This window comes from Arachis ipaensis, chromosome B8, assembly GCF_059453495.1.
Source record: "Arachis ipaensis isolate K30076 ecotype BB chromosome B8, ASM5945349v1, whole genome shotgun sequence".
In the NCBI taxonomy this organism is placed as follows: domain Eukaryota; kingdom Viridiplantae; phylum Streptophyta; class Magnoliopsida; order Fabales; family Fabaceae; genus Arachis; species Arachis ipaensis.
In genome coordinates, this window is record NC_142443.1 from 20302621 (window position 1) to 20326003 (window position 23383).

Sequence of the window (23383 nt, forward strand, 5' to 3'; positions counted from 1 at the left end):
CTCCAAGATACTTGCCCAAGTCCTGGACAAATCTGATAGAGGATACCCCAGTGAAAACCTCTTTCCTTGTTGCAGAGACATTCTTGGAGCAAAGCGCTTTAGACTTCTCCACATTAATCTTCATCCCAGATGCTTTGCAAAAAGTCTCTAAAACCAACATCACATTTTGCACTTGTCTCTTTGTAGCTTTACAGAATAGAAGCAAGTCATCCGCAAACATTAAGTGGGATATTCTTGGTCCTCCTCTAGAAATAGCAACCAGTTCCCACAAGCCTAAATCAACCTGATGACTAATAAAGCATGCCAATCGCTCCATACACAACACAAAAAGATAGGGTGACATAGGGTCTCCTTGTCTTAGACCTCGGCTAGGAGTAAAGCCATTCAAACGACTCCCATTCCAAAGAATAGATAAGGAAGAAGCAGTGACACAATTCATAATCAAATTAAGTGTAGGAATAGGAAAACCAAAGCTTTTAAGGGTATGAGCTAAAAACCTCCAGTCAACTCTGTCATAAGCTTTCTCCAGATCAATCTTAAATGCCAGTGTGCCTTTCTTTGATTTAGTCTTCTTCATAAAGTGGAGGACTTCTTGGGCAATATATATAGAAAGATTTTATAACTTATAAATGGTTATAATTTCTAGGGTATTTTAAAAGATGGACAAGAAATAGCTGTCAAGAAGCTTTCACGAAATTCAAGTCGAAGACTCCAAGAGTTTAAAAATGAAGCTATGCACATTGCCAAACTTCAGCATAGAAATTTAGTGAAGCTATTAGGATTCTGCATTCAAGAAGAAGAAAGATTGTTGGTTTATGAATTTATGCGCAACAAAAGCTTGGACTTCTTCATATTCGGTTTGATTCTCATAAAACCATTCTCATCATCATTTTATTTAATGATTATAGTCTAGTTTGGGTAATTAGATATATTTATTTCTGTCACAATATTTAGTTAAGTCAATAACTTGAATTAAAGTCTGGCAACACATATGACTTCATTTCTGGCCCTATCTTTTACAATAATATTGATTAAGAAAGTTAAAAACTATCTACTAACACTAATTGAAATCTAAAATTCGGCTAATCATTGTTTATTGTCTCTCTCATATAATTTAGAACTTTTTATCTAGTCCAACTCACTTTTTCTTTTTCTTTTTTTCCCTTAATAGATTATGAAAGAGGAAAACTATTAGACTGGCATAAGCGTTTTTTTATAATAAATGGAATTGTCAAAGGTCTTCTCTATCTTCATCATGATTCAAGGCATATAATTATTCACAGAGATCTTAAGGCTAAAAATATTCTGTTAGATGACGAATTGAATCCTAAAATCTCAGACTTTGGACTAGCAAGAAGTTTCGTAGGAAATGAAAATGAAGATAACACGAGCCATATCACTGGAACTTAGTAAGTCATTGATGCTAAATTGCTAACAAACAACTAATAGTATGATTTTCCTTGATTTTAAATTATATATGTTTGATGCTACATAACATACAGTGGCTATTTGTCACCTGAATACATTGTTGACGGACTATACTCAACGAAATCCGACGTCTATAGCTTTGGTGTACTGGTATTAGAAATAGTCAGTGGAAAGAGAAATAGAGGATTCACCCATGTGGATCACCACTTTAATCTTCTCGGTCATGTAAGCATAAGTTGTTGGTTTGTTGCCCTTGAAGTTTATTTGCAATTTCCATCTAAATAGCATAATCTATTTGTGTAATTAGTTGATTGTAGTCAACGAATTAACTCATAACTAAATGTATATATAGGCATGGACACTTTTTGCTGAAGGCAAGTGCTTAGAAATGGTGGATGCAATGATTAAAGACTCGATTGATTAACTAGAAGAAGTGATAAGATCAATTCATGTAGGTTTATTATGTGTTCAACGAAGACCAGAAGACCGGCCAAGCATGTCGGATGTGCTTATGATGCTAAGTAGTGAAGGGTCATTGCCTCAACCAAAGAAGCCATGATTCTTTGTTGAGAGAGATGTGATTTTTGGTGATTCTTCTTCATCAAGGAATGATAAACCACTATCATCAGTTAATCATCTTTCAATTAGCGATGTCAATCCGTGGTAGAGTATGTTAGTATTACATAATTGATTATCTCACAACATATACACTATAAGAAGCATCATTTTTTGTGACAAGAAATTTAGTGACAACTTAAAAGCCATCACTTAAAAGTTAAATTGTAGTTTTTGCCATGATTTTTATGTATGTTTGTCATGAAACCTGGCCGTGCATTGTTTTTAGTGACAACATGATATAGCGCTGCCACAAAAATTAAGCCATTTTGTAATAACAAGTTTAGGGTGTCTCAGAATCTCTGCTAATTTAGTGATGAATTTTATTCGTTGTCATAAATTCAAATGTAGAATATACAACGTAATAAAAGCGTCGGAACAGCTAAATAATTTAGTGATGACGTATTTGAGATATTACAAAAAATGTGTAGACTTTATGTGGTATTGTAGGTATTGTTCTTGCATTGCATAATACATATAATTATAATATTCGGAAAAACCATTTGTATCTATGAATTTTGCGAACACCGACAAAAATACCCATCAAAGAAGGAAACTAGTGTTATACCCATAAAAAATGCATGGGTTCTGTATGATGAAAGTACCCATCATAATTTTTGTTGTTGATCTTTTAATAAAATTTCCAAATTACATTATCCTTTATCTTCAACCTCACCTCTATTCCCTCTCTTTTCTCCCAAATCCCTTGTTTCCCAGCACCTCCGCCAATGCGTCTTCATCAAATCTTGCAGTCCAAACACCCCTTTTTGGTTGTTCACCATTACAAGGTCTCCCATTCCTCTTCCCCTCCCCTGCAGCCCTCCTATGTTTGAACTTCACATGTTTCGCCAAGCTAAGCGCAATCATGCAAGAGAAGAGGTAGCGACTGCGCCGGGACCATTTTCAAAATTGAAGAAGGGGATTGCACTGAGAGAAGAAATCAAGGTACCACCACGCGATGGTACACAAGGAGAGAGAGAGGTGATCATGTCAATGGGAGCAATCGGAAGCCCTCAACTGCTTCTACTAAATGGAATGGGTCCTCGACCGTATCTTTCTTGTAGGGAATTCCCGTGGCGCATCACCTTTCGTACGAGGGGCATTTCTTGTATGATAACCCTCGAAATGGGATCACCATTGTTCTGTTAGTTCCTCTAGAGCATTCCCTCATACAGGTGGTGGGCATCACCGACTCTAGTGCTTACGTGGAGTCTGCCTCCAATGTGATCCCATTAGCGTCTCCTCCTTGTAGCGTCTTCATTCGTGCTCCTTCTTCCTCCTTCCTCCTTGTACCTCACAGTGGCCACCCTCATCGCCAAGATCTCTAGTCCCCTCTCCAGCGGCTTCCTCAGGCTAGGGTCAACGGACATGAGGTTCAACCCAGTGGTACAGTTCAACTACTTCAACAACTCCATGGATGTGGAGAGGTGCGTGAATGGGAGCAGGAAGATAGGGGTTGTTCTTAAGAGCAAGGTGCCGAATGATTTCAGGTTCAGAAACTGGCTTGAGCCCAAGACTTCAGGTTTGTAGGGCCTGCCCTGCCTCCTAACCAAGGTGACTTCCTCTAGATGGCTAACTTCTGCTGCTGCACTGTCAGCATCATATGGCACTACCATGGCGGCTACGTCGTCGGCCGGGTTGTGGACCGCGACCTCAAGGTCATTAGTGCAGATGGTAGAGTTCCATATGTGATAGGAATAGATGTGGTAGGGATGTTTGGGTGGTGATTGTTATAAAATTTTTGGAATTTGGAAAAGAAAAGAGGGAATAGAGGTGAGGTTGAAAATAAAGGGTGGGGTAATTTGAAAATTTTATCAAAAAATTAATAAAAAAATCAAGGTTTGGATATTTTACTCGTCCAGAACCCATTTTTGATGGTACAATGTTAGTTTTTTTTTAATGAGTACTTTTATCAATGCTTATAAAATTTATGGGAATAAATGGTTATTTTTTTTTTGTATGTTGCTGCTTAATTTACACATATTTATCTATTGAAAGGACAAGTATATGTAATAATTAACTTTTTGTAAGTTTCTCTTCCATAAATAATCTTAAGAAGATAATTTTGACTCACTTTATGTAATAATCTTACATCATTTTGACTCACTTTTCTGTAAAACACGATTTTTCATTCATTTAAAAAATAAAAAGTGTTCAAATCACCAAACTTTCTTTAGTTGTATCATGTTTTTGGCAAGACTGCAAATTCCACTTCCACTTCTCACTCACTTCCATGTAGGACTGACAATATATACCTTATTCGTGGGTACTCAATTCGGACCAATTCGTTCGGGTAGAGTTTTCTACCTGATCCGCTATGGGGTAGAGTAGGGTGCGGTGCAAGTTTGTCTGCGAGTAGGGTAGGATACGGGTTCAGAGTATACCTTATTCTTAGGCATGGCAAAAAATTCCTAGTGGGGGCGGGTAGCCGCAGGGATTTACCCACCGGGGAGCAGGTATGGGGGGTGATTTCCACCCGCAGGGACGAGGGGTGGGGCCCTGTATAATAAACGGGGCAGGTGGGGGTAGAGGTTCCCGCCCCGTGGGGACCCGTTAAATCCCCGTTTGTGTGAAAAGACGAAAATACCCTTGATATATATATATATAATATGTGAGCTAACCCTAGCCGTCGCATTCACAAATCACATATGCTTCCCTATCCCTGCTTCAGAGAGTGAGAGCTCCTCTCCTCTCCACTCCTCCTCAAACCCTCAGCCCGTCGCCCCCTCCTGTCTCTTTCCCGCCGACTGCCGACCGCCGCCTTACACCCTCTGGGTCCCTCAGCTCCGTATTCTCGTCTCATCTCCTCTCCACTTCTGACTCCTCCTCAAAGTTCAAAACCCCAGTCCCTCCTATCTCCTTCCCGAACACCGCCGACCGCCGACATACCTCCCACCCTCTGGGTCCTCAGCGCCGCTTCCCACCCCAGACCCCCTGAGTGGCAAGGTCGCTCACTGCAGGTGTCAAGCTCACCGTCGCGGGGTCACGGCAACGTCGTCTTCTTCTCCTGGTCGCGGTAGACTCGTCGCCGATCGTCATCTTTGCTGGTCTTCCCCTTTTCTCCGTCGGGTAAGTTAGCCTGTGGTTTCTGAATTTATGTTTCTGAATTTGGTTGATCTGATTCAAGAATTTTTTATTCTGAATTTATGTTTCTGAATTTGGTTGATCTGATTCAAGAATTTTTGAATTTAGATTTTTGAATTAGGGTAATTAGATTCTAATTTTTGAATTTCTGAATTTATGTGTTTTGAATTTCTGAATTTCTGATTAGGTTAATGAATTTTTGAATTTCTAATTAGGTTAATAAATTTCTAATTAGGTTAATCTGATTTCGATTTTGAATTTTTGGTTTTTAATTTATATTTCTGAGTTAGGTTGATATGATTTTGATTTCTGATTCTGATTTATATTTCTGAGTTAATATTGAGTTAATCTGAAGTTAGGTTAATCTAATTCTGATTCTGAATTTCTGATTTTTAATTTATATTTCTGAGTTAGGTTGATGTGATTTTGATTTCTGATTCATGATTTATATTTCATGATTTATAGAATGTCTTCTTCGGATGCATTGAGTAATACTCTTGAGAAAAGTACTCCATCGGAAGAACCTGTAGTCACTAATATTCAAACTACACAAGAGGCTCCTCAATCTCAACCTCAAGAACCCCCAACGGATACCGCAACTACTAATGAAGGAACGACAAACTCTACAAGTGGTGTTCGAAAGAGGAAGTTAACCTCTGAAGTGTGGAATCACTTCAAGATTGTGGAAATCAAGGGAAAATTAAAGGAACATGTTAATGCCTTTGTTATTGTTAATGTTGTTAATGTCTTTGGAGAAAAGGAACATGTTGTTAATGTCTTTGTTGTTGTTAATGCTTTAGAGACAAGGAATATGATGATTGATATGATTTTTTCATTTTTTCCCAATTTTTTTCAATTTTTTAATTTTTTAAAAATCCGCGGATATCCGTGGAGTCCCTGATCCCCAGCGGATACGGAGTCTCCGTTACCCGTGGCGGGGATGAGGACTGGATATGGAGGCGGCGGCGGGGGGCATGTCCCCGTCCCCGTGGGTACCCGTTGCCATCCCTATTCTACTCTACCCGCACCCCTATATGTAGTGAAGAAAGTGAGTGTTGAACTCACAATCTTTTTCTTATAAAAATTTGAAATAACCACTAAACTAGTTGATGATCATATTATTTGTAATTTTATGTTAGATTTCTTTAAGATTTTATTATTTTTAATTTTAATTTGAACTTAGTTTTTTATTTTCTATTTTATTAATATGTATGAAATTTGGAATGGTCGAATTTTATATTTGCTTAAAAAAATTTTTATTTTTCTGCGGGTAGGATCGGGTAGGGGGGTAAGGTTTAAAACTTTAGGGTGGGGATATAGTTAGGGTTGAAAAATTCTCAACCTGGGAATAAGATATAATAGAATTTTAAAAAAGTTTTCAACTCGCGGGTAGGATTAGAGTAGAGTCCAAACCCTACTCTACCCTATCCATTGCCAGGCCTATTCCCATGCCTATATGGTTAATTGGTTATTAGTTCTGTCTTATCCAACAATCTTGTACTTTATAACTTCATATCTTATCTAAAGTAACATTCTCAACCAATATATAACACAGGAACACGGATGTAGACAACATTTTCAAGTCTAAACTCCAAAGACATCGCAGGGAATTCTCCCCCTTTAGAATTATCTCATGTTTGATTACAAGAAAAGAATTATAACATCGGCCTTTTCAACTCATTGTAATATCTTATTTTCAACAAGATTCAAATTTTCTCTTTTTCTATTCTTCACTTCCCCTGTTCAATATTTCAACTTCACCTTCCTAAGAAAACAGAGGTGATTGTTTGGTCGGAGAGTGAGGTTGCACACGAAGAGAAATACAGACAGTGATGCAATAATTAGGTAAAGTATATTTTTTTATCTTTAAAGTTTATCAAAAATTTTAAAAATACTTTTAAATTTTATTTTGTTTCAATGTTATTTCAAAAATTTTCGATTTATATTAAATATATTCTTGACAGTTAAATTTTCCAAAATTATGACAATTATGTTTAATTTGATTGTATTGAAGGTTGTTCTTATAATATTATTAGTTAATTGATCATATTTTTTTTTTTTAAAATTAGCCACTAAGAGTAAATTTTTGGGATAAAATTAAAAATAAAATAAAATTTAAATATATTTTTTGTAAATTTTAAAGACAAAAAATATATTTTATCATTTATTTTGATTTTTGACCCATTTTAGTAATTGTTGATTGCTTAAGAGATTCGGTTTAATTTTTTATGTAAAAAAAAGAAACATTTATTTTAGTTTAGTTCCATAACTACTAGGCATTCATCTTCACTCTATGCTTTAACCTAATATACCATCTAGCTTTTGTAGATCATAATTAACATAGATGCCATTCTTCTTGTAATAAACAAGATTATTAAAATATTGATGAAACTCTGTTTTCATGATCACATGTACAATTGAAAATGTAAACAGCCGAACGGAAGGCATAATTACCTTATTCCAATTGTACCTGTGCATCATTTTATTGAGGATAAACTACAAAAAAATCATTTGAATTATTTTAGTGTTAATAAAAATATTCCCGAATTTTGTTATCGATAAAATCGTTCTCAAATAATTTAAAACATGCCAAAAATGTTCAATCGTAAACAAATACTTGTTCAATTAACAAAAAACCGTGATGCGACTGATTTACCAATATCAAAATCTCACATGTCACATAAAAAATTTCGTTTGACACATTACCTTTTCCGATAACATATATATGACGTTTAAGTTTATAAATGTGCATTTCTATCATGTTTTTAAATAATTTGAGAATATTTTTGTCGATAATAAGATTTGAGAACATTTTTGTCGACAACAAAATAATTTTTGTGCAATTTTAGTGATTTACCTTTTGTTGTTGAATAACATTATTGCAGATTCTTTTGCAAGAGATACACTATTTCTGTTAGTGAGACTGGACATGTGCAGAGGTTTCATACTTTGCAATAGTTTAGGATGCAGAGGTTTCATTATTAGTAAGACTGGACATGTCTCAAAATTGATTAAACTTATATGTAATACATTTAGAACTTACAATTCTAATAATAATAGTAGGCTCACGTTATTTATACACATATGCATCCTGAATCTTCATGTACACACTAACTAAGGAAGTATCTCTTGAAACCAAGATTACTATAAATGATGTCTTTTAAAAGTTTAAACTGATAAGTAAAATTAATCATGTGTCGCGGGAGTTTGACCTGGTCCGCTGTTGGTGGTAGGAGATGGAGGAGAGAAGGGACGTGTCCTCCTTGAAAATACTGCAAAAGCCACATGGAAAAAAAAAAGAAAATTAATAATAATTATGGCTTTTTATATGTATACACCTAGAATGAATATACATAGATGTGTGGTGGGGTGTGCTCTCAATCATGCATGCGTACCTGGGGTAATTTGAGTGGAAAGGAGGATGAACAAATGAGCAAGTATGATTATTGTAAGCACAATGAAGAAACGGCAGAAGGAAGACAGTGAGAAAGAGACGATTCCCATATTGTTATTGTTGTATGGCAATGTGTGTCTTACTAGTATTATTTTATACACTCGTGAGAATTGCTATCTAGCGAGTATTCCATTGACTCTGTTTTTTCAACATAATTTAGTTTAATGTAATTTTTTAAAAAGAGATTTATATGCGGCCGTTTTTATATAAATTAAAATTAATAGTTAAAAATTGTTAGATAATTTAATAAATTTGACTTAAATTATTATTTAACAGTTTTTAAATATCAATTTTAAGCGAAGACAACTATTTACAAATTTTTACCAATTTTCTAAAAAAAAGAAGAGGCCGGTTGCATTGCAGCAAAGGCTACCTTGAGGTCAATGGCAAAGTCACCGGTCAAAGAATCTTCGTTGGTCAACATATGAAAGTTTAAATTTATGGAGGCCACTCAAATAAAGACGCCTGAAACGTTTTTTTTTTAAAATGTTTTCATGTTGTGTTTTAATTGGTTTCTGTATAATTTATTCGGTATTCTTCATTACATATTATTAAATTTCTCAAAAGATTTTCTTTTCAAAAACAATAAAAAATATTTAATTTAGACTAAAACAAAAAAGGTAATAGATTAACTATTAGATTTTTTTAAAAGATTATTTACATAAAAAAATATATCACATTCATCAAAATATATATATATATATATATAAAACAAAAGCTCTTAAAATTTTTATAAATAAAAAATAATTAATTTTTATTCGTATGATATATAAAACAATTACTATATTATTATTATATTATAGATTAAAATTTACTAATTTAAATTTTGTTTTTATTTTTAATATAAGCATTAGAAATAAATAATTTTTTTATAACAAGATGTAATGTAACAAAATATATATAATATTAATTAGTTTTTAAAAAATTTTGAAAAGATGATTTTTTCTAATAAAGTGTTATTAAAAAAATTAACATTATAAAAACTAATTTCAACCAATATGATATAATAGGTTATTAAATATATTTAATACAAAACACATTGAATATAAATTTTTATTGAGTTTAAATTTTAAATAATTTTTAATTAAATTTTGAATATTTTTATTTTAAAGAGTTAGAATATTTTAACATCATTTTTTTTGTATCTTTTTAATTGAGTCTTTAATTTTTTAAATTATAAACCTTATTTATAATTAAGAGTAATGTTTTAACACCACCAATTAGTCACACATATAAAAATACAAGAACAATTCTATTGTCATAATTATAATCTAACTTTATAAGCAATACAATACAATGAAACTATATATAAGTAATATAACTAAATTTTATCTACATCTATAGTCACATTTCATAAATAATATAAGAGAAAAGGACAAATAGGTCTCTGACCTTTTGTCCTGCAGACATTTTTGTCACTGTAACACCCTACCACACAGAGCTTTACGCTTAAGTCGTAAAATAGAGGTGGTGTGGTATTACGACCTATAATAGCAGAAGAATTATAATATGCTAGGAGCCTTGAAGAATAGAGGAAATAGAAATCGCGAAATAAAAGCGCAACGCTCGAGAAACGAGTTAACTTGCGTGCTAAGAAAGCTACCGCTGTCAACTGTAAAGTAACCCAAAACAGAAACGGAGATTCAAAGATACAAAATAACGAGCTCCTGACTCAGCCTGCGAAGTCAAGACTGGCCGGAGAATATACACACATATATACATATATATACATACCCAAAACCCAAATGTACATAAACAAAATCCTGCCTCTCCAAACACCTCTAAGAGGATAAAAAAGAATATGTTATGTAGAGAGAAAGCTAAGTACATATATATACATCATAGCATAACAAATTAACCCAGTAACCACTCCGCTTCAAGAGTCCAGACGCCTAACGAGATGCCTCTCGACCTGCATCTGAAAAACAACAACATAGTATGGAATGAGAACCGAGGTTCTCAGTATGGTAAATGTGCCACACACATAATATATAAGGTCCTGAGAATGCCAAAGGCAATCCTAGAATGCCGACACTCAGATTATAGAGCTTAAAGTATTAAACAGAAGCCATAAAAGGTGGTTTACTAAGGATATTAAAACCTAACTTAACTTAACCTTAAATCTAAATCCCATTCTGCCATTCCTCCATACCTCCAACTCCATCATGCATTTCACAGCAGATAAACATATAAAGGCAAGCACAAGAAGGTTACAAATACTGCAGGTAACAATACACATTTAACATGGCAAGTACATTTAGGCACACTCAATTAAAGCACAAGCAAGTAATTCGAGCAATATGCATATGATGCATGCCTGTCCTATGGCTGATGAGGCTCATCTGTCGGTTATCCAGCCAACCCGAGCCAACCCGACAAGTCTGAATTGTCCTTAGACTGTCCCCCGACGTGCATCCCCAAGAGTCTATGCATAGTTTTTTCTCAAATAATCAATATTACTCAATGGGGGTAACATTCCCGGGAATTTATATAGTCCCCGGTCACACTTACGTCGTAGGGTCAACAGAGTATCGAGTTTTCAACCTGGTATACGTGGTGGCAAGCCACGGCACTTAATCCAGGGAATCTCGTATCTCAGATTATTCAAATTCATAAGCCATATAAATAATTCAATTATAATTCATCAACATCCACATCATTCTCAATCGCATCTCATTCATCATTATACGTCAATCATATTCAATCCTTATCCTTCATTATCACACCTCCCATTCCGTCCATCAATAGTTCTAATTCAAAACATAATTCATTCTTTTCCAAATGAATCAAACTTAAAACATGCTCATTTTCTTAATAACTCAAAATCAAACCACATAACCTTTGAATCTAAATCTTTTTAAATAATCATATAAACAAAATCTCTAATTTTTATAAAATTTCGGCAGCATCTCCTCTAAAACTCGGATTTCGCCACCCTTTTCGGGTCCAAACCTGTATTCTTTTCAATTCAACATACCCTTCCTCGTCATCATAACAATCACCACAATAAATCTACCTCAGATAAATAATTATACTAATACAATATTCAAATTCAACAACCAAAATTCAATTAAGAATCATAGTTCACAAATCCTAGGCTTTTAACACAAAATACCTCATTATCACAACAACCTCCACAATAGTTATACCTCAAATCAATAATTTTCCAAATCACCAGTTAATCAACAAGCACCAAACCAACCATGTTCATCAACAGGATACTAAGCATTAAATATACACATGCAATCCAACTTATCCTATGGTCATCTAGCCTAAGTTTTCACAGAACATTATATATTAAATGCAAGAAACCTAAACCATACCTTAGCCGATTCCCAAGTATTATTCCAAGACAATTTTCTTAAAAGAACACAGCCCTCAAAACCTCAACTAATCCGCTTCCTCCAAGTTCCAGTATTCACAATTTCGAGCTCCAATTATTTATTTTCAACCTAATACACATTCATAACACATATATATCCAATTTAATACTCAAAGCTCAAATTCAATTAAATTAAAATAAAATTATCATATCCTCACCTTACCCAAGCTTCACATAAGTAAGAGTGAACATTTTTCTCAAGCTAATTGGATCCTAAAACATCAGAAATAAAAAAATTCAACTTTCCTTCCTATATTTCGAAAATTGGGGGAAAAGAGTGGATGTGAATATTTAAGGGCTTACCTATGAAATTGTTCCGATAGAAACATAGAGCTCGACGCGGTGAACGTGTGGCCGCAAACGGTGCAGCGATTGGAGCTCGGACGGAGAAGTTACAGGACTTTGAGTTTTACCGTAAGGGTTCGCATGGCTTCTCTTCTCCTTATTATGCTTCAGCGTGATTCTGCTGATTGAGGAAGAAGAGAGGTTTTAATTCATTTAGTTGCTGGGCTGGTTGGACCCATGGGCCCGGTTTGAGCCCGGTTCAACCGGTTCAGCCCGTTCGGTCCAATCTTGGACCGATTTCTTCGAAATTAGTGTCAAAATTCTCGTTTCGATGAGCTCTATCCTAATTTGATATAATATTCGCGCTTTTAATCTTCCTTATTAAAAGCTAATTTATTGACTAATTATCTACTAATTTAATCGGGATTTACATCCTACCCACCTTATAAAGAATTATGCCCTCAAAATTCAAATTCAATTATCTGAAAAGAGATGTGGGTAGTCCTTTCGTATATCTGATTTGAGTTTCCAAGTGTATTCCTTAATACCAGCTTGACTCCACGTTACTCTTACCAATAATATTCCTCTCCTATGTAATCGTTTAATGCTGGTGTCTTCAATCCTTACCGGAATTACTGGAAGTGTTAGATCTTTCCTTACTTGAATCGGTTCCGGTTCCAGAACATGACTTGCATTAGGAGTATATCTCCGAAGCTGTGACACATGAAACACGTCGTACAAATTCGAAAGACATAATGGTAAGGCAATTCTATAGGCTACCGGCCCAATTCTCTTCAGGATCTCAAATGGTCCAATATAACGGGGATTTAGTTTCTTAGTCCTAATAGCTCTTCCCACTCCAGTGGTTGGTGTAACTTTCAGAAAGACATGTTTTCCTTCTTCGAACTCCCAAGGCTTTCGCCTCTGATCAGCATAGCTCTTTTGGCGGCTTTGGGCTATAAGCATTTGACTACGAATCTTCTTTATCTGTTCAGTGGTTTCGGCTATCATCTCAGGCCCTAACAAACTTCTTTCTCCAGTTTCATACCAACATAGCGGAGATTGACATTTCCTGCCATACAGAGCCTCATATGGAGTCATTCCGATGCTCGCATGATAGCTATTATTATAAGCAAATTCCACTAATGGCATATACCGATCCCAACTCGCCTGCTGGTCCAAAACACAAGCCCTTAGCATATCCTCCAATGTCTGAATAGTTCTCTCTGACTGACCATCCGTCAGAGGGTGATACGCAGTACTCAAGCTTAACTGAGTCCCAAATGCACGCTGAAAAGCTCCCCAGAATCTTGATGTAAAGCGAGGATCCCTGTCAGATATAATGGTAGAAGGCACGCCATGTAACCTGACAATCTCTTTGATATACATTCGAGCCAATTCCTCCATTGTGCAACTTATTCGGATAGGAAGAAAGTGAGCTAATTTTGTTAGTCGATCCACAACTACCCAAATAGCGTCACAACCAGATCGGGTTCTAGGCAACCCTATCACAAAATCCATTGCGATACTCTCCCATTTCCATTGTGGAATCTCTAAAGGCTGAAGGGTCCCTGATGGTCTCTGATGCTCAAGCTTAACCTTCTGACGCGTTAAATATTTAGACACATGCAATGTCACATCATTCTTCATTCCTGGCCACCAGAACATTGCTTTCAGATCTTGGTACATTTTAGTGCTCCTTGGATGAATTGAAAATCCGCTCTTATGAGCTTCTTTCAAGATACTCTGTCGCAGGTCTCCAATATCTAGCACAACAATCTGGTTCTTGAACCTCCACAAACCATCCTGTCCTTCTGACACTCTCCACCGTTTTTCTTGTTCAACTGTTGGTAATACCTTACGTAATACTTCACTGTCTCGATGAGCCTTCAGAAGTTGTGATTTAAAATCACTTGAAATCTGCAACTGACTCAAACACAAAATTCCAGATTCTTCTCTAATTCCCAAATTCAAACCTTGAAATGCCCTTAGTAATTCTTCTTCCCATAGCATCATCCAAGCTGCATATAAAGATTTCCGACTCAAGGCGTCCGCCACAACGTTCGCTTTTCCTAGATGATAATTCAATTCAATATCATAATTTTTCAGAAGCTCCATCCACCTCCTCTGACGCATATTCAACTCTTTCTGCTAAAAAAGATACCTCAAACTCTTATGGTATGAGAAAACATGAAACTTAACGCCATAGAGGTAGTGCCTCCAGATATTTAAAGGAAACACAACAGTAGCAAGTTTTAAATCATGTGTCGAATAGTTCATCTCATAGCCTTAATTGCCGTGAGGCGTATGCTACAACATTCTGGTGCTGCATCAGAACGCACCCCAAGCCCTTTAGTGATGCATCACAGTACACTTCAAACGGCTCACTTGGTTCAGACAATACTAACACGGGTGCAGTAGTCAATCTGTGCTTTATTGCTCAAAAACTCTCTTCACACTCTGGGTCCAAATAAAAAGTGTATCCTTCCTAGTCAACTTAGTTAAAGGTAAGGCGAGCTATGAAAGTCCCTTAATGAATCTCCGATACTATCCCGCCAAACTTAGGAAACTTCTAATCTCTATTACTGAAGTTAATCACTCCCATTTCATCACTGCTTCTACCTTAGCAGGATCAACATCTATTCCCTGCTTACTTACCACGTGACCGAGAAAATTTACCTCACTCTTCTAAAATTTGCATTTAGATAACTTAGCGTATAACTTCCTGTTTCTCAGAATTTGTAGCACAGTTCGCAAATGATCAGCATGCTCCTCTTCAGTCTTAGAATAAACAAGAATATCATCAATGAAGACAATAACAAACTTGTTCAGATACGGTCAGAAAATCATGTCCATATAATCCATGAATACTGCTGGGGCATTAGTTAACCCAAAAGACATCACTGTATACTTATAATGACCATAACATGTCCTGAAAGCAGTTTTTGGAATATCTTCATCTTTAACCCTTATCTGATGATACCTGGATCGCAGATCAATCTTAGAAAACACACATGCACCTTGTAACTGATCCATTAGGTCGTCGATTCTAGGTAGTGGATATTTATTCTTCATAGTAATCTTATTCAATTGCCGATAATCGACACACAAGCGCATACTTCCATCCTTCTTCTTTACCAGTAACACTGACGCTTCCCACGGAGAAACACTTGGTCGGATAAAATGCTTACCCAACAGATCTTCCAGGTGAATCTTCAGTTCAGTCATTTCTAAAGGAGACATCCTATAAGGAGTAATCAAAATTGGACCGGCTCCAGGCACTAATTCAATTGTAAACTCAACCTCTCGGTTAGGTGGAAATTCATTAATATCATCCGAAAATACATCTGGAAATTCACTTACAACTGGAATCTGCTCTGAGCTCTGATCATCACCTGACACTCCCGCAGTTAATAACATAATACCTTGACATTCAGTCCCAGAACAGTTTACTATCATAGAGTTCAAATAGTAACTATTCACCACAACCGGCGCTTCTGACCTTTCAGCATAAACTGTACTGACTTCTCAGAACAATCAAGCAAAACATGATTCTTAAATAACCAATCTCCCGACTATCACAGTGTCACCTGCCTGCAGGATACATCGTGTCCCCTGTCACCAATATTGAGCCTCACCTTGCAGTTGATAAGTTCCAAATTCAACCCATTGCTCCTCAGGAACCTGTTGAGCCTGCAACGCCCTTTCCATAGCCTGAATCCAATTATCTGCATCAGTGGGATTTGATGTTTCCCTAAAAGTCGAAGGGTGTACTTTCAAAAATATAGCAAGTGTCATAGGACCGTCCTCATCATTATTGTTCCCGTGATTACCCTGATTTATCTGATTACCAGTGCCTCAGCTGTTGCCTGCATAGCTACAACCATATTTCCCAGAGCAGCCATAAAGTCTATTGGATCATTCCCTACCGGGCTAGGAGTAACGGTGCCTATCCTACTTCTACCTCGCTCGCGACCGTGTCTGCGAGTCGACATCTGGTCCTTGTACACACTAAACAAGTGATATTAAGTTGATCATGCTTAATATTGCAAGTCTAATGCTTTAAGTTCCAAATGCATGCTCACAAATGTTTATGCCATATATATCAATCAGATATCCTAATAGCACATACACACATACAGAGAATGCACAGAAGTACAATCAGTCCGTCTTTTAGGCTCTATAGGAACGAACTGCTCTGATACCATAATGTAACACCCTACCACACAGAATTTTATGCGTAAGTCATAAAATAGAGGTGATGTGGTATTACGACCTCTAAAATAAAATGTATATATAAAATAGCAGAAGAATTATAATATGCTACGAGCCTTGAAGAATAGAGAAAATAGAAATCACGAAATAAAAGCGTAACGCTCAAGAAACGAGTTAACTTGCGTGCTAAGAAAGCTACCGCTGTCAAGTGTAAAGTAACCCAAAACAGAAACAAAGATTCAAAGATACAAAATAATGAGCTCCTGACTCAGCCTGCGAAGTCAAGACTGGCTGGAGAATATACACACATATATACATATATATACATACCCAAAACCCAAATGTACAAAAACAAAATCCTGCCTCTCCATACACCTCTAAGAGGATAAAAAAGAATAAGTTATGTGGAGAGAAAGCTAAGTACATATATATACATCATAGCATTACAAAATAACCCAGTAACCACTCCGCTTCAAGAGTCCAGACGCCTAACGAGATGCCTCTCGACCTGCATCTGAAAAACAATAACATAGTATGGAATGAGAACCGGAGGTTCTCAGTATGGTAAAAGTACCACACACATAATATATAAGGTCCTGGGAATGCCAGAGGCAATCCTAGAATGCCGACACTCAGATTATAAAGCTTAAAGTATTAAACAGAAGCCATAAAAGGTGGTTTACTAAGGATATTTAAACCTAACTTAACTTAACCTTAAATCTAAATCCCATTCTGCCATTCCTCCATACCTCCAACTCCATCATGCATTTCACAGACAGATAAACAGATAAAGGCAAGCACAAGAAGGTTACAAATACTGCAGGTAACAAATACACATTTAACATGGCAAGTACATTTAGGCACACCCAATTAAAGCACAAGCAAGTAATTCGAGTAATATGCATATGATGCATGCATGTCCTATGGCTGATGAGGCTCATCTGTCGGTTATCCAGCCAACCCAAGCCAACCCGACAAGTCTTAATTGTCCTTAGACTGTCCCCCGACGTGGATCCCCAATAGTCTATGCATAGCTTTTTCTCAAATAATCAATATTGCTCAATGGGGGTAACATTCCCGGGAATTTATATAGTGCTCGGTCACACTTACGTCATAGGGTCAACAGAGTATCGAGTTTTCAACCTGGTACACGTGGTGGCAAGCCACGGCACTTAATCCAGGGAATCTCGTATCTCAGATTATTCAAATTCATAAGCCATATAAATAATTCAATTATAATTCATCAACATCCACATCATTCTCAATCGTATCTCATTCATCATTATACGTCAATCATATTCAATCCTTATCCTTCATTATCACACCTCCCATTCCGTCTATCAATAGTTCTAATTCAAAACATAATTCATTCTTTTCCAAATGAATCAAACTTAAAACATGCTCATTTTCTTAATAACTCAAAATCAAACCATATAACCTTTGAACCTAAATCTTTTTAAATAATCATATAAACAAAATCTCTAATTTTTATAAAATTTTGGCAGCATCTCCTCTAAAACTCGGACTTTGCCACCCTTTTCGGGTCCAAACCTGCATTCTTTTCAATTCAACATACCCTTCCTCATCATCATAACAATCACCACAATAAATCTACCTCAGATAAACAATTATACTAATAAAATATTCAAATTCAACAACCAAAATTCAATTAAGAATCATAGTTCACAAATCCTAGGCTTTTAACACAAAATACCTCATTATCACAACAACTTCCACAATAGTTATACCTCAAATCAATAATTCGCCAAATCACCAATTAATCAACAAGCACCAAACCAACCATGTTCATCAACAGGATACTAAGCATTAAATATACACATGCAATCCAACTTATCCTATGGTCATCTAGCCTAAGTTTTCACAGAACATTATATATTAAATGCAAGAAACCTAAACCATACCTTAGCCAATTCCCAAGTATTATTCCAAGACAATTTTCTTAAAAGAACACAACCCTCAAAACCTCAACTAATCCGCTTCCTTCAAGTTCCAGTATTCACAATTTCGAGCTCCAATTATTTATTTTCAACCTAATACACATTCATAACACATATATATCCAATTTAATACTCAAAGCTCAAATTCAATTAAATTAAAATAAAATTATCGTATCCTTACCTTACCCAAGCTTCACATAAGCAAGAGTGAACATTTTTCTCAAGCTAATTGGATCCTAAAACATCAGAAATAAAAAAAATTCAACTTCCCTTCCTATATTTCAAAAATTAGGGGAAAAGAGTGGCTGAGAATATTTAAGGGCTTACCTATAAAATTGTTTCAGTAGAAACGTAGAGCTCTACGCGGTGAACGTGTGGCCGCAAACGGTGCGGCAATTGGAGCTCGGATGGAGAAGTTACGGGACTTTGAGTTTTACCGTAAGGGTTCGCATGGCTTCTCTTCTCCTTATTATGCTTCAGCGTGATTCTGCTGATTGAGGAAGAAGAGAGGTTTTAATTCATTTAGTTGCTGGGCTGGTTGGGCCCACGGGCCCGGTTTGGGTCCGGTTCAACCGATTCGGCCCATTTGGTCCAATCTTGGGCCGATTTCTTCGAAATTAGTGTCAAAATTCTTGTTTCGATGAGCTCTACCCTAATTTGATATAATATTCGCGCTTCTAATCTTCCTTATTAAAAGCTAATTTATTGACTAATTATCTACTAATTTAACTGGGGTTTACAGTCACTGACCATTGAAAAATACTTTTAAGTCCCTGACCTTCACAAAACTTGGACAGATCAGTCCCTCCGTCCAAATGCCTCCGTCAGGGACTGATCCGTCCAAATTTTGTGAAGGTCAGGGACTTAAAAGTATTTTTCAATGGTCAAGGACGAAAATATCGGCGGAACAAAAGGTCAGGGACCTATTTGTCTTTTTCTCATAATATAATTAAATTATATTTATGTTTATAATTAAAATATGAATCAAAATACAAAAAATTATCAGGATAGTTAATTTTTTTCATTCATAATTTTTTTTATTATTTTTGTTGCGAAAAGTTTAATTATTTTAATAATTAATTATTTTTTAAAAAAGATAATTGAATAACACAAAAAGTCTTATTAAGAGTAATTTATTTATATATGATTAAAAAATAATTGAATAATTATATACGGTAAAAATTAATATTATTAAAAAATAAAAATAAAATTTATTTTAAAATTAAAAATAAAGTTTATTTAAAAATAAAATTAAAAATCATGTTTTTTTTTTTCCAAAATTTATCTACGAGTAATTCTATAAATATTTTATGATGAATAAAAATATTAAACTCGTACTAAAATTTATTCTAATAAAATTTATTTTTATTCTATTAAACGTTAAATAAACTATTGAAAAGAATTTTGTTTCCTCCATTAGAGAAGAATGATAAACTTCCATACTTCTATATGTTATGGCAATAATTTGGGCTGTTATTTTTTAATGTACATAATAATAATAATAATAATAATAATAATAATAATAATAATAATAATAATAATAATAATAATAATAATAATAATAATAATAATAAAAAGTATATCACAGTAAAAAAGGAAGCACGACACTAAATAATTTATCATCCGAATTATATATGAATCAAATTGATAATATGAGGGCTAACACTACAAAAATCGATAACAAGGTTAGGGACTTACAAAACCTTTCTTAAGATCATAGGAAAAAAAAACGTTTATATTTGTGTGATATATAAAACAATTATCATATTATTATTATTATGGCTGAAATTTCGATCCAATCCATACTAAACTCATTAGATCAAATTCGATATTCGCACTTTTTATGTTTGGATCAGATATCAAATATATCCATAAAATAAAAAATATTAAAAAATTTTATTTTTATAAAAAAAGTCAATAATTTTTTTTTTGTTTACTTTTATAAACATATTTACTTCTATCTGATTAGAGTGTGGATCTGATTCGATCCAATCCGATCATCTTATAGATCAGATCATATCCTCAAATTACAAATCAGATACGGATAAATATTGTGGATTTATATGGATATGATCTAATCTATGAACACCCCTAACTACTACTATAGGTTCATTGTTGCAAAATAATGCTTCTTTTATTATAAACCATTATTAGATCTTAATTACCATTAAAACAACTTAATTGTCAACAAAGAGATAATACTTATTAGTCTCTGAAATTATGTTATTTGAATCCATATTTGTAAAAACCGAACTGGATCGGCTGGTTCGACCGAAAAACTAGTGAATCGGACTAGAACCGAATCCTAGTTCGGCTCGATTTACTTCTTGGACCGTTTAAAGAATAAAACCGGTAAGAATCAGTGCAAACGGTCTAACCGAACTGGTCTGCTTGAAAAAAATTTTAAAATGTCTCCACAAGGTCTCGAACCAAGAACCTTGGAGTAAAAGCAACTTCTACTTGCCACTTAGCCATTGCAATTCTAAATATTATATTTGACAAATACTAATTATATAGTATACATAAATATCTAATTTAATTTAATTTTTATTTTTTCTATTTTTAAAATTAATTATATTTTAATTATATACCATTATTAATATAAATATAAATTTCACTAAAAATTTATTAATTTACTTGATCTATTTTATTGCTAGTATTGTGATTAAGGTTATTTGTTTTGATGTTAGTGTTAAAATCTACTGATATTATAGTTAGATGATAAGCTTTGTGAATTAATTATTTTTTTATTGTGTCAAAATAAGATACTATTGTAGTATTAAAATTTTATGATTTTTTTATATTAGTTATTTTTATAAGTTGAGACTTGATTCTTCATAAAATGTTAGTGAAGATATGTATTTCAAATTTTAATTTTAAGTTTTTAACTATTTTATATTTTATATTTACGTGAGACCGGTTTTATCAGTTCAACCAGTGATTTATCGGTTGAACCAATAAACCAGTGAACCAGTAGCTTGACCGGTTCGATCACTGGTTCGGTTCTAACAACTATGTTTCAATCTAATTTCAAAAATTTTGATTTACTCAATTTAGTCTCCCAACTTAATAGTTATGACTCACATTGGTTCCTAATCTTATTTTTGTCACTGTCTCACAAAATCGTTAACGACATGCTGAGATGGACTAATGACTGTTACATTATACATTCTAGCGAGTGTTTGATGTGACAATTGAAATTTTTTTACCTTATTTTTTTTTTCAACTAAACACTTAAAACCCTAATATGAGTCACGGATACCTAAGTTAAAAAATCAAACTAAGTAAATTAAAACTTTAAAAATCATATTAAAGCTCAAATATAACTTCAAAACAGAACTTTAACTTATGTAGTGATTAATTTAAATGAGAATCAAATAAATCAAAATTCAACATAATTTTTATCAATGTTTTCAAATTCGAAATTTCTATACCAAAATTAACTCGGATTTTTCTTTAAATTAAAAATTTAATGAAATAGTGACTTTAATTATCTTAACCAATGTCCTAATTAATTACTTTTATGTCTTAAAAAAACTGTATATGAGAAGAAAATAATTAATTTGTCTACTTTAATAAATAGTTATTTTACTAAAATGAAAGAAACTATTTTTTTAGAATTTTTTAAGAACTAATTAATATTATATATATTTTGTTACACTACATTTAGTTATAAAAATTTTATTTATTTCTAATGCTTATATTAAAAATAAAAAGAAAATTTAAATTAGTGAATCTTAATATATAATATAATAATAATATAGTAATTATTTTATATATTGTATGAATATAAATTAATTATTTTTTTATTTATAAAAATTTTAAGAGTTTGTTATATATATATATATATATATAGATGAATGTGATATATTTTTTTATGTAAATAATCTTTTAAAAAAAATCTAATAGTTAATTTATTATCTTTTTTGTTTTAGTCTAACTTAAATGTTTTTTATTGTTTCTGGAAAGAAAATCTTTTGAGGAATTTAATAATGTGTGATGAGGAACACCGAATAAATTATACAGAACCCAATTAAAACACAACATGAAAACATCTTTAAAAAAAGACGTTTTACGCATCTTTATTGAGTGGCCTCCTAAATTTATAACTAAATTTTTGGAAGAATTGGTCAATTAATAATATCACAGTAAGCCAAATTAACCAGCAACCTTTACATTAGATGATTAGAGTATACGTTTTACTATAAAATATATTTTATAAATGTATGAAACAATATAGGAAAAAATCTATAAATACAAAATAACTGATTTTGTAGTTATTCTTTTATTAACAAAATGTTTTTGTAAATGTGGCATCTAGAATTTTTTTTGTTAATTATTTATATTTTTAATATAATTTAATAATTATTTTAAGACTTGTGCAAAATTAAAAAAAAAACTGAAATGGAGAGAAATTACATTAAAATGGCTGCTAATCTATTATATTCTATTATATATTTTTAATTTTACAAAAAAAAATGTGCTACATGTTACTTTTTCATTGTAATTAAAATTTATTTTTTTCTTCTAAAATTAAAGAATTCTCCTATCCTCTTTACTAATTTTACAACCAAAATGTGCCACATATCGCTCTCTCATTGTAATTAAAATTAAATATTTTCCTCCAAAATTAAAGAATTTTTTCCTCTTTTATACTAATTTTACAACCAAAATGTGCCACATGTCACTCCCTCATTGTAATTGAAATAAAATCTTTCTCTCCAAATTAAAAAGTTCTTTCCTCCTCCATACTAATTTTACAACCAAAATGTGCCACATGTCACTCCCTCATTGCAATTGAAATCAAATATTTCCCTCCAAAATTAAAGAGTTCTTTCCTCCTCCATACTAATTTTACAACCAAAATGTGCCACATGTCATTCCCTCATTACAATTAAAATCAAATATTCCCCTCTAAAATTAAAAAATTCTCCCCTCCTTCCTCTTTCTTTTTGTATCTCT

At 33.6% G+C, this 23383-nt stretch overlaps 1 pseudogene; it reads left to right on the forward strand.

The window, feature by feature from the left end:
* Nucleotides 1-733: 733 nt before the first annotated feature.
* Nucleotides 734-1987, forward strand: LOC148547388 (G-type lectin S-receptor-like serine/threonine-protein kinase At4g27290; annotated as a pseudogene).
* The last annotated feature ends 21396 nt before the right edge of the window (nt 1988-23383 follow it).